Source organism: Hyla sarda, chromosome 1 (genome assembly GCF_029499605.1).
Source record: "Hyla sarda isolate aHylSar1 chromosome 1, aHylSar1.hap1, whole genome shotgun sequence".
NCBI lineage: Eukaryota > Metazoa > Chordata > Amphibia > Anura > Hylidae > Hyla > Hyla sarda.
In genome coordinates, this window is record NC_079189.1 from 187552958 (window position 1) to 187564898 (window position 11941).

Genomic DNA, 11941 nt, shown 5'->3' on the forward strand with positions numbered 1-11941 from the left:
TATTTTTACAGTTATCGCTTGTCTGGGCACTAGTAAACATGGAATATTTCGTGATTTGTTTTCGCCAGAATTTTCTGGGATGTAAAATTTGTTGCAAAAATCTGCTATTTTGGTGCGAAACTTGGCAATTTTGTCGCAAAAAAAAACAATATGGCTGCAACAAAAAAAAAATTTGGGCATGAAAAAAAAATTCACATATTTTCATATTTTCAAAGCAGCACAAGAGACCTTTAAAAATGTGAGGAGAAAAAAAAACAAGGTGTGAATAATATCGCTGGAACAGAAATTACAGTAGTTTTTGATAATCTCCCCCAATATATTTTTGGTGCTCATTTTTGTACTCATTTTTCCCTCACTGTTTATCTATATATATAAAACTCAACGTTTGTGTGTATGTATGTATGTGTGTATGTATGTATGTATGTATATATGTATGTATGTATGTATGTTCCACAAAAACTTTCAAATGGCTAAAGATATTAACATGAAACTTGGCACACATGTTACTTATATGTCAACAACAAACATAGGATAGGTGATTTAACCCTTACTCACCCCCATTTGCCAGGGGCGGGGTTTATGTTTAAAGTCCCATACAAGTCAATGGGAAATATATTTTACTGCATAACTTCCAAACGGCTGAAGATATTTTGATAATACTTGGTCACATGTTACTTATATGTCCACTTAAAATATAGGATAGTTAATTTAACCCTTAACTACCCCCATTTGTGAGGGTCGGGGTTTTTGTTTAAAGTCCCATGCAAATCAATGGGAAATGTATGTTCCCATATAATTTCCGTACGGCTGGAGCTATTTCAATACCTGGTACACATATTACAGGTCGGGATACGAGGATGGGAGGTCGGGATAGGAGGTCAGGTAGGAGGTCGGGATAGGAGGACAGGATATGAGGACGGGCTAGTAGGTCTGGATAGGAGGTCGAGATATGAGGACGGGAAAGGAGGACGGGATAGGAGGACGGGATAGGAGGATGGGATAGGAGGACAGGATAGGAGGTTGGGATAGGAGGTTGGGATAGGAGGTTGAGATAGGAGGTCAGGATAGGAGCTCGAGATTGGAGGACAGGATAGGAGGACGGGATAGGAGGATGGGATAGGAGGACGGGATAGGAGGTTGAGATAGGAGGACGGGATAGGAGGTCGGGATAGGAGGACGGTATAGGAGGTCGGGACAGGAGGTCGAGATAGGAAAACGGGATAAGAGGTACGGGTCCGGATATGAGGACGGGATGGGAGGTCGGGATGGGAGGTTGGGATAGCAGGTCAGGTAGGAGGTCGGGATAGGAGTACAGGATAGGAGGACGGGATATGAGGACGGGATAGAAGGTCTGGATAGGAGGTCGAGATATGAGGACGGGAAAGGAGGATGGGAAAGGAGGATGGGATAGGAGGTCGAGATAGGAGGTCGAGATAGGAGGTTGAGATATGAGGACGGGATAGGAGGACGGGATAGGAGGTCAGGATAGGAGGACGGGATAGGAGGACGGGATAGGAGGACGGGATAGGAGATCGGGATAGGAGGACGGGATAGGAGGACGGTATAGGAGGTCGGGACAGGAGGTCGAGATAGGAGGACGGGATAGGAGGTCGGGATGTGGGGTTGGGATATGACAACAATGTATGAGGACGGGATATGAAGTCAAAAGTTTCCTCCTTTGTTTATTTTCCTCCCCAACAAGGATTAGGAAGGAAAACCGGGCAACGCCGGGTACTCAGCTAGTTTTTACTAAAACCAGGAGTGAAACAAACAAAGAAAAGGGATGAAAATCTTTCCATTAGGCTATATTCACCCAGTATAAGGCTATATTTCATCAGTATAAGGATATTTTTACACAGTATAAGAGCATGTAAAAAAAATCTCCAAAGATGCTTCCAAAGAAGCCCTGAAAAGAAACCCAGTTTGCTGCCCAAAATGATTTCACTGGGGAATGTTCAGAAACAGTGCTGAAAATGCAGCACAAAATCAGCTCAAAAAGAGGAGCTGTTTCCTGCACCCATTTACTTCAATGGGGAATTGCAAAAACAGCCCTTAAAAAGCAGCACTTGAAAAGTAGTGGCAAGTCCTTACACTGAGTGAACATAGCCTTAAAGTGAGTGAATTCAGCCTAATGAGTAAAATGAGTACCAAAATATGTTGTGTGAACATAGCCTTAGGCTTATTTCTTATAGTTTGATACATCATATACTGTATACCCTTCCTATAAACGCCTATGTAAATTAAAAAGAATATTCAAGAAGAATAAAGCATGTATTATTATAAATATTTAGAGCACAAACAACTATAAAATAGCTAAATAAGCTAAAGTCAAATGACAAGATCAAAGACATTCATACTGCAAGAATATTCACATATTCAATTTATGAGCTGAAGAGTTGAAACCAGAACCCTAGTGCTAGGTATCATCAACCTCGTGTATGACCTTCAGACAGGGTCACCATCTGCCTTAACGGATGACTTAAAAGCAGATGGTATAGTTGTGTAGTGGGAATCCTGGTGCTGTAATTTAATGTGGTGGCCCAGTACGGGAGGTGTTACCCCATACCCTTGCTGCCCTGTCAGACAGCCTCCTGCAGTGTCCTCTGGCCCCTCTCCCCTGCATCTGTTTATTGTAATTGTATTTAATCCCTATTTTATAGATGTAAGAGTGTTATATCTTTAAGAAATTTTCCCATGTGATCTTTAGTTGTCATGTGAGTTATCATGTGATTGTTACCTAGGAGTATCAGTGACCAGGTGACTTAAAGGTGACCAATGGGATCCCACCAGAGTCTCCCCCATAAAAGCCCTGGGTGGAGCCTCTGCTCTCTCTCTTGCTCCCGGCTGAGGTCCATTCAAGTCGTACCTAAGTGTGTGTCCAGAGTCATAGGAGGCCTCAAGTCCAGTCTGCAGCCACAAGCTACAAACCTGCAAGTAAGCCACAGTCACAGTCTTGTCAGTCAAGTCAGTCATCTGTCTAGTCAACGTGGCCTGCACTAAATTGTCCACCTCTACTACAAGTCCCAGCAAGCCCTTAAGGTCTCTGAAGTCACTGGTCACCTCCGTGGGCCTGGCTGAACTGTATAGACTTTTCAACCTCAGTAAAGCTATCATTGTACGTAACTTGGTGTTGGAGTCATTATTGCCCCGTGCCTAGCCCAGCATCCAGCAGTATACCTTGGGTGGTATTGTGGATAAACCACACCCTGGCATCACGAATACAAGGGGTTAATGCCATCTGCCCCTAGGGTAATTCCATCTGCCCTTTGCATTACACCCTCTACCACAACTTTTGTCGTCATGAACAGGATACGGGTGTGCGCCTTATGCGAGAAGTCCTCCCCCAGTCTGAACTGTGTCCAGTATTGTCAGTGAAAATCGCATGCCTATGCAAATAAAATTTGCACCCGAAAGTGTACGAGACTTTACCAGTGAAAAGTGTTTTACCCTAGGTGCTTGTGAAATAGAGGGGGAGGTGAAGAAAAAGACTGTTATCTGCTAATGTGAACTGTGTGAACTGTATAGAGGTGGTACCTGAAAGGGTTAATTTGGTCTGGGTTTCCCATGCGTCGCAGCTCCGCTCTGTCAGTCCCCAGCGGTGACACCTCTTCAGTGCTGCGAGGAGGAACCAAAGAGCTGCCCTGTGTTGCACAGGGGAATATTTTGCCGACCGGACCAAAACAGGAAGTTCCCTGGGCGCAGCCATATTGGAAGCTCCGGCTGCTGCACTCATCTCTGTTGTTACCTGTCAAGCACCCACTGCAGCGCAGACACTGCAAACACCAACGATTGTCAGTATCAAGTCTCCGGTTCCAGTATTTTTCAGTATTAACCTGTTAGTGCACGCAAGTCTGGTCGCAAGACGAATTACAACCGGGTGCCTGCAAAATAGAGGGGGACCATCCATTACAGTACCCCCATCGGTCAAATCAAAGCCACTGCCGCGCTACAGTAAGCATCTTATGGAGAACGCACCTTATTTCCTTTAAAGCAACAGGATGTCAGAACCCAGCACTCCAGATCAACCAGGCTACAGCACCTTTCATCTCCAGCAGAGAGATCATCAAATGCCTCAGCAGCCAGGATTTTGCCAGCCCTGCCTGCAGTCATCAACAGTCCTGGTGTTCCAGTGTCTGCACCGGTATTTATGGGGAACCCTGCCCTCCCTACCAACAATGGTGACCCCTTCACCTTGAGGGATTTCAAAGAGAGGATCAAGAGTTTGTTTGTATTTTACTCTTTCCCTCCTAACCAACAGGTGCAATTGCTCACAGGACAACTTCAGGGACCAGCATTAGAGGAAGTCTACACCTGGCCAGCCTCCGAGAAGGCGACTGTAGAGCAGATCTTTGAAGGACAGTACCAGGTATTTGAGTCACACTCTCTGTCAGAGGTATGTCTTCAGCTGTATGAGAGCCGACAAAAGCCAGGTGAGACCTTGAGAGCGTATGCCGTACCCCTGCAGAATGCCCTAGAGCCTGTCCAAAAATTAGATGGTATAACTCCTGAGCAGGGCAACAAGGTGTTAATGGACAGATTTATTGACGGGGACCTTAATAAGTGGGACAAAGCCCAGCTGAGAATGTTAGCGGTCCAAAACCCCAACATGTCATTCCCTGCTTTTAAGAGACTGGCTATCCAAATAATTGAGTCCGGGACTGGGTTAGAGGAAGTTTGTGCACCCCTTACACCTTGCCCCTGCTCCTAACTCCCGCAATCCCAACTACCGCAATCCTCTACCCAATGAACCTTCGGGGACTCAAAGGCCCTTTTGCACTTAATGTAACAAGTCAGGACATTGGAAAATGCAGTGCTGGTATTTAACCCCTTAAGAACATAGGGCATACAGGTACGCCCTGGTACCTGACCCCTTAACGACCACGGACGTAAATGTACGTCCTGGTGCGTTGATACACACCAGGATGTACATTTAAGTTCCTTTGTATGACCGCGAGCATCAGAGTGGTGCTCGCGTCATACACGGCAGGTTCCGGCTGCTATCAGCAGCAGGGGACCCGACGGTAATGGCTGACATCCGCGATCGCACGGATGTCCGCCATTAACCCCTCAGATGCCGTGATCAGTACAGATCACGGCATCTGCGGCAGTGCGCATGTTAAAATAGATGATCGGATCGCCCGCAGCGCTGCCGCGGGGATCCGATCATCTATAATGCCGGATGGAGGTCCCCTCACCTGCCTCCGTCCAACTGGCTAGCTGTGGCTATCAACAGCCGGGACCCGTGGAAAATACAGGACATCACCGATCGCGGTGATGCCCTGTATTAACCCTTCAGACGCGGTGATCAAAGCTGACCCCCACGTCTGAAGCGAAAGTGAAAGTATCCCGGCTGCTCAGTCGGGCTGTTCGGGACAGCCGTGGCGTCCCAAACAGCTTACAGGACACCGGGAGGGCCCCTACCTGCCTCCACTGTGTCCAATCGGCAAATTACTGCTCCGTGCCTGAGATCCAGCTCACTGCTGATCCCTCATCCTTAAATGTCACCAGGGGCACACCAACCCCTCCTCCTAGCCCATCTCCACTAGGTTTTGGCATTGGCAATGCATTGTCACCACATTTTACAATACACCCCACTCCACTTTTGGAAAACATTACTGGTTCAGTCACAGGTAAACAATTATCAATCCCCTGCACCCCCTCCCAGTTACCACATTTCGCAGTGTCTCCTAAAGTCTTGCACAGTACCTCAGAATGAACAGGGCTCTCTCCTAGCCCATCCGGTGTGCAGGTAGTGTCCTCTGGAGCATAATGACAGAGCATCCGACCCAAATCATTCCGCAGCAGAACATTAACAGGGATGTCCTCAGAGACCCCCACCTCCCGCAAACCTTTGCCTGTACCCCAATCCAGGTACACACGGGCCATGGGCACAGCAGGCCGCACACCTCCAATTCGTTTTAAAGCCATGGTTCTTCCAGGGATGATGTCCTCTGTATCCACCACTTCAGGCCGCACCAAGGTAAAGGAGGCTCCAGAATCTCGCAAACCCACTGTCACCCGGTCACCCACAGTTACACTCTTCAGGTCCATTCTTTTCTCCACCGCTCCGGACACCAGAAGAACGGCTGTGTGTCCCCCAGCTACTGGTGGAGAATTCTTTTTGTTGGGGCAAGTGGCACTCAGGTGCCCAATATTGTTGCATCTGTAACATCGGCAGGTGTCCCCCTGACCCAATGTGGCACCTGTTGCTTTTGGGAATGATGGCAAGAATTTCCCGGCTGACCTGGTGGTGCTTTGTGGTTGTGTGGCTCCCCTCCAGGTACTTGCTCCAGCTTGTGCAGATCCACGCTTTGCTGCTGGTGCCTAGTTGTTGGCAAAGTCATCTCCAAGTTCTGCTGCTTCCATGGCTGTCTTGGGCTTGCGGTCCAAAATCCACTCTCTTGCTTCAAAGCTCCGTGTTTGGAGAAACTGATCCAGGACCATCAAGTCCTGCAGGGCCTCATAGGTAGTGACTTGTAGGCCCCCAGTCCATTGCCTGAATGCAGTCCTTAGCTGACTTGCATGTTGAGTGCAGCTTTCTGTGGCACTTTGTTGCAAAGTCCGAAACTTTTTCCGATAAGCCTCTGGAGTCAGATTAAAACTTTTTAGCAGGGCAGATTTTATTGCCTCATAGTCCTGGTCACTCTCAGAGGAAAGAGAAGCAAACACATCCAGAGCTTTCCCTCGCAACCATGGGGTTAGATATCGTCCCCACTGTTCCTTACGTAGATGGAACTGCCGGCAAACCTTTTCAAATCCCCTCAGGAACACATCCAGATCACCATCTTTCTCCAACATGGGGAAATGTTCCAAGCGGGGTTTGTGGTCTCCTTGATCCTGCACATCACTTTGTGCGGATGAAGCATCCCCTCTCAGCCTCAGAACCTCCAGTTCATGCCTCTGCTGGGCCTCTCTTTCTGCCGCCTCTCTCTGCGGCTCGTGCCTGGGCCTCTCTTTCTGCCGCCTCTCTCTGCAGCTCGTATCTGTGCCTCTCTCTCTCTGCAGCTCGTATCTGGGCCTCTCTCTCTGCAGTTTGGTACTGGAGAAGCAATTGGAGTTTCATATTAGCATCAAAATTCCCAAGGTGTTGTAAGGCAGTCCGCATATAAGAGTCCAAGGCCTCATGTGGAGTACTGTCCTGATGGGGAGTAATGTTGCTGTGTTCCCCAGGAGATATCAGTCCTTGGATGGGAGTTCCAGCTGTAGGACTTTGTCTCATGTCACTCAGCTCTTCTGCACGGGCATCATACTCCACAAGATCAGCAATAAGTTGTTCCTTGTTCTTTCCTGCAGTAGGGATGTCCTTTTCTTGGCACATTAGCTCCAGTGCAGGCTTGGACTGCTTGCGATATGCCTCCATATTTCCGAGATGAGACAGAGGAGGTAAAACAGGAGATGGGGAGGACAGAACTGTCTTGCACTCTTTTTGTATGTCTTTTAAACCAGCACTGAGCTCTGTCTTTGGAATTTGCACACAAGAATATGTATGCAATTTCTTTTTAGTGCTAAGATTTCCTTACAGGTAAAATTCAGCAAGCACTAAAAATCTCTAAATATATCCCGACGCTGCCACCAGTTGTCACAATCACACCCTTTCGGTCCAGCCGAGACGCTAGAGAGAGTGTGATGGTGCAAGGGTTAAGGCCACCAGACCTCTGGTGTTTTTTACAGCAGTATATGGCAACAAAAGTCTGGAATTTTTAGACACAGAAATAAATATTGAAGGCAACATGATATCAGTGACAGGCTTTAGAAAGAAAATAGCAAGAAATACTTTACTCCATTTTAAAAGCTCCCACCCTCACCATGTAAAAAAGGGTCTGCCATATAGCCAATTTATTCGGCTAAAACGTATTAATACACATGAATATAAATACGAAATACAGGCAGAAGAATTAAAAGAAAGGCTGAGAAAAAGAGGATATCCTGAAAAACTCATACAGCAAGCATATGAGAAGGCAAATAAAAAGAAAAGAGAAGATCTGTTAGTTAACAAACAAAAAACATCTAATACTCAAGATATAGGAAATAAAAGATTCACCTTCTCATTTGCTAATACTCCCATAAATAATATAATCACTAAAGCTATACACAACAATTGGAAAATATTAGAACAAGATGAAGACCTGAAAATAGTAGCCAAAAATAAACCTTTAATAACATTCAGGAAAAACAGCACGATCAGAGATAATATTAAAAAAATTAAAAAACGCAAAGAAATCGCACAGAAAGATAGTAAAGATTGGCTGACCAGTTCCCTTCCCCCAGGCAATTACGCCTGTGGTCAATGTTCACACTGCTCTCAGAATATGAAAGTGAATTTTGTAAACCTAGGAGGAAGAGATATCACTGTCAGAGAAGTCATAACATGTAAAAGCACGCATGTAGTGTATGGGTTAATGTGTCCCTGTGCCCGATTTTATATCGGAAAAACGAAAAGGCAATTGTCTACTAGATACAGAGAACACATTTACTCTCTGAAATCAGGGAAAGGAGTCCCAAAATTAATGAAACATATGAAGGAAGAGCATGATAATGATCCCAGGGCTCTAAAGTTCTTTGGGATCCAGCGCATCCCTCCCCCGAAAGAAGGAGGAGATAGAGAAAATATTCTTATACAAATGGAAACCCGCTGGATACTCAGAACTGGAGCCCTCGGACCAGCGGGACTTAACGATAGGGCAGAATTTAGCCCATTTTTGTAAATTCGCTAAGAATGTTTTTAACATTATGTCAGCACGTAGGTGATTTTTTGTCTAGGTGAAGGCCCCTCCCCCCTTCCGCACATACCTGGTTTTAAATCACAGCAGGACGTAGAACACCTGTTGGAGGCCGGAAGAAGCTTCAGTCCGAAGCGATACGGTCGTTGCACTCCACAGCCCTGCGTTCCTGCTGACAGACCCCCCTGAACCTGCTGTTATTTTAAGCTGCAAGCCTTGAATAAAGAAGATATTTTTGCTACCTGGGTGAGTCGTCCGTCTACCTTCATTTCTACTTGCCAATGTTATATAATGAAGATTTGCTGCTATACCTGTGAAACACCTAAACGGTTAACACACTTTCTGAATGTCATTTTGAATACTTTGAGGGGTGCAGTTTTTATAATGGGGTCATTTATGGGGTATTTCTAATATGAAGGCCCCTCAAATCCACTTCAAAACTGAACTGGTCCCTGAAAAATTTAGATTTTGAAAATTTTGTGAAAAATTGGAAAATTGCTGCTGAACTTTGAAGCCCTCTGATGTCTTCCAAAAGTAAAAACATGTCAACTTTATGATGCAAATATAAAGCAGACATATTGTATATGTGAATCAATATATAATTTGGGATGTCCATTTCTCTTATAAGCAGAGAGTTTCAAAGCTGAAAAATGCTAAATTTTTTAATTTTTCTGGAAAAAGAAATGATACCGACAACATTTTACCACTAACATAAAGTAGAATATGTCACAAAAAAACTATCTCAGAACCAGAATGAAAGGTAAAAGCATCCCAGAATTATTAATGCTTAAAGTGATAGTGGTCAGATGTGCAAAACATGATCGGGTTCTTAAGGTAAAAATGGGCTGGATCCTTAAGGGGTTAAGAAGAAGTTACAGGTCTGTGAGAGCCAGAAATCTTGCTTGTTTGTAGGTGACAAAATACTTATTTTCCACCACAATTTGCAAATAAATTCTTTAAAAATCAGACAATGTGATTTTATGGATTTTTTTTTCATTATGTCTCTCATAGTTGAGGTATACCTAGGATTAAAATTACAGGCCTCTCTCATCTTTTTAAGTGGGAGAACTTGAACAATTGGTGGCTGACTAAATACTTTTTTGCCCCCACAGTATGGTAGTCCCTCAGTAAAATCAGGCCTGGTGCAAGGACTTTTGCCACCCTAGGTGAAAGGTAATTTTGCCGCCCCTTGACCCCGCCCTTTGGCTCCTCCAGATGTATGGAGGTGCAAGCAATGTTGGAAGGACCTGACCATAGTGATCGCCTCTGTCTGCCTCAGAGGTGGCGCTGCACTCCTTCAACAGATTATTAAACTACGGGTGGGGTTGGGTAGCATGGCAGGGATTTGCTTAGTGGACAGGTGCTTCGGATGCTGGCTAACTTTATTGCACCAGGCAGAGCGGAGCCCCAATCAAGAAGGTGCTCTAGGTGGCTGTTTATTTTTCCTATAGGAGGAGCTGGCCCTGATTAAAATTTTCCAATAATGGTGCCATACAGTGCTAAAAGAACATTAGACCTAGTTGACCCTATCTGCCTTTTTTCCATCCATTTTAACAAATTGACAACTCAATAATCTTAACAGGAAATGTTGTTTTAGTTTAGGGGTAAGCACTGTTTAATCTGTAAAGATACATATCACATATTCACTGAAGTCAGATAGGATAATACAATAACATTTTTGGACTGTTTTTAATGCTTAGTTTCATATTTCATATATATATATATATATATATATATATATATATATATATATATACTAGCTGAATACCCGGCGTTGCCCGGTATTTCCTTCCTAATCCTTGTTGGGGAGGAAAATCCACATAGGAGGAAGCTTTTGACTTCATATCCCGTCCTCATATGTTGTTGTCATATCCCACTACCCCAACCTCCTATCCCGACCTCCTATCCCGTCCTCCTATCCGGTACTCCTATCCCATCCTCCTATCCCGACCTCCTATCCTGACCACCTATCCCGACCTCCTATGCTGTCCTCCTATCCTGTCCTCCTTTCTCGTCCTCCTATCCCGAACTCCTATCCCGTGCTCCTTTCTCGTCCTCATATCTCGACCTCCTAACCCGTCCTCCTATCCTGTCCTCCTATGCCGACCTCCTATCTCATCCTCCTATCCCATCCTCCTATCCTGTGCTCCTTTCTCGTCCTCATATCTCGACCTCCTATCCCGACCTCCTATCCCGTCCTCCTATCCCGTCCTCCTTTCTCGTCCTCATATCCCGTCCTCCTATCCTGACCTCCTATCCCGTCCTCCTATCCCGTCCTCCTTTCTCGTCCTCATATCCCAACCTCCTATCCCAACCTCCTATGCCGCCCTCCTATCCAATCCTCCTTTCTCGTCCTCATATCCCGACCTCCTATCCCGTCCTCCTATCCCGTGCTCCTTTCTCGTCCTCATATCTCGACCTCCTATCCCGTCCTCCTATCCCGACCTCCTATCCCGTCCTCCTATCCCGTCCTCCTTTCTCGTCCTCATATCCCGTCCTCCTATCCTGACCTCCTATCCCGTCCTCCTATCCCGTCCTCCTTTCTCGTCCTCATATCCCAACCTCCTATCCCAACCTCCTATGCCGTCCTCCTATCCAATCCTCCTTTCTCGTCCTCATATCCCGACCTCCTATCCTGACCTCCTATCCCGTCCTCCTATCCCGTCCTCCTATCCCATCCTCCTATCTCTTCCTCCTATGCCTTCCTCCTATGCCGACCTCCTATCCTGACCTCCTATCCCATCCTCCTTTCTCATCCTCATATCCCAACCTCCTATCCCGACCTCCTATCCCGTCCTCCTATCCTGTCCTCCTTTCTCGTCCTCCTATCCCGACCTCCTATCCCATCCTCCTATCCCGTCCTAGTATCCCACCCTCCTATCTCGACCTCCTATCCCGACCATCCCGTCCTCCTATCTCGACCTCCCATCGCGTCCTCATATCCAGACCTGTAATATGTGTAGCAGGTATTGAAATATCTCCAGCCGTAAAGGATATTATGTGAGAACATACATTTCCCATTGATTTGCATGGGATGTTAAACAAAAACCCCGACCCTCACAAATGGGGGTAGTTAAGGGTTAAATTAACTATCCTATATTTTAAGTGGGCATATAAGTAACATGTGAACAAGTATTATCGAAATATCTCCAGCCGTTTGGATGTTATGCAGAAACAAATATTTCTCATGGACTTGTATGGGACTTTAAACATAAACCCCG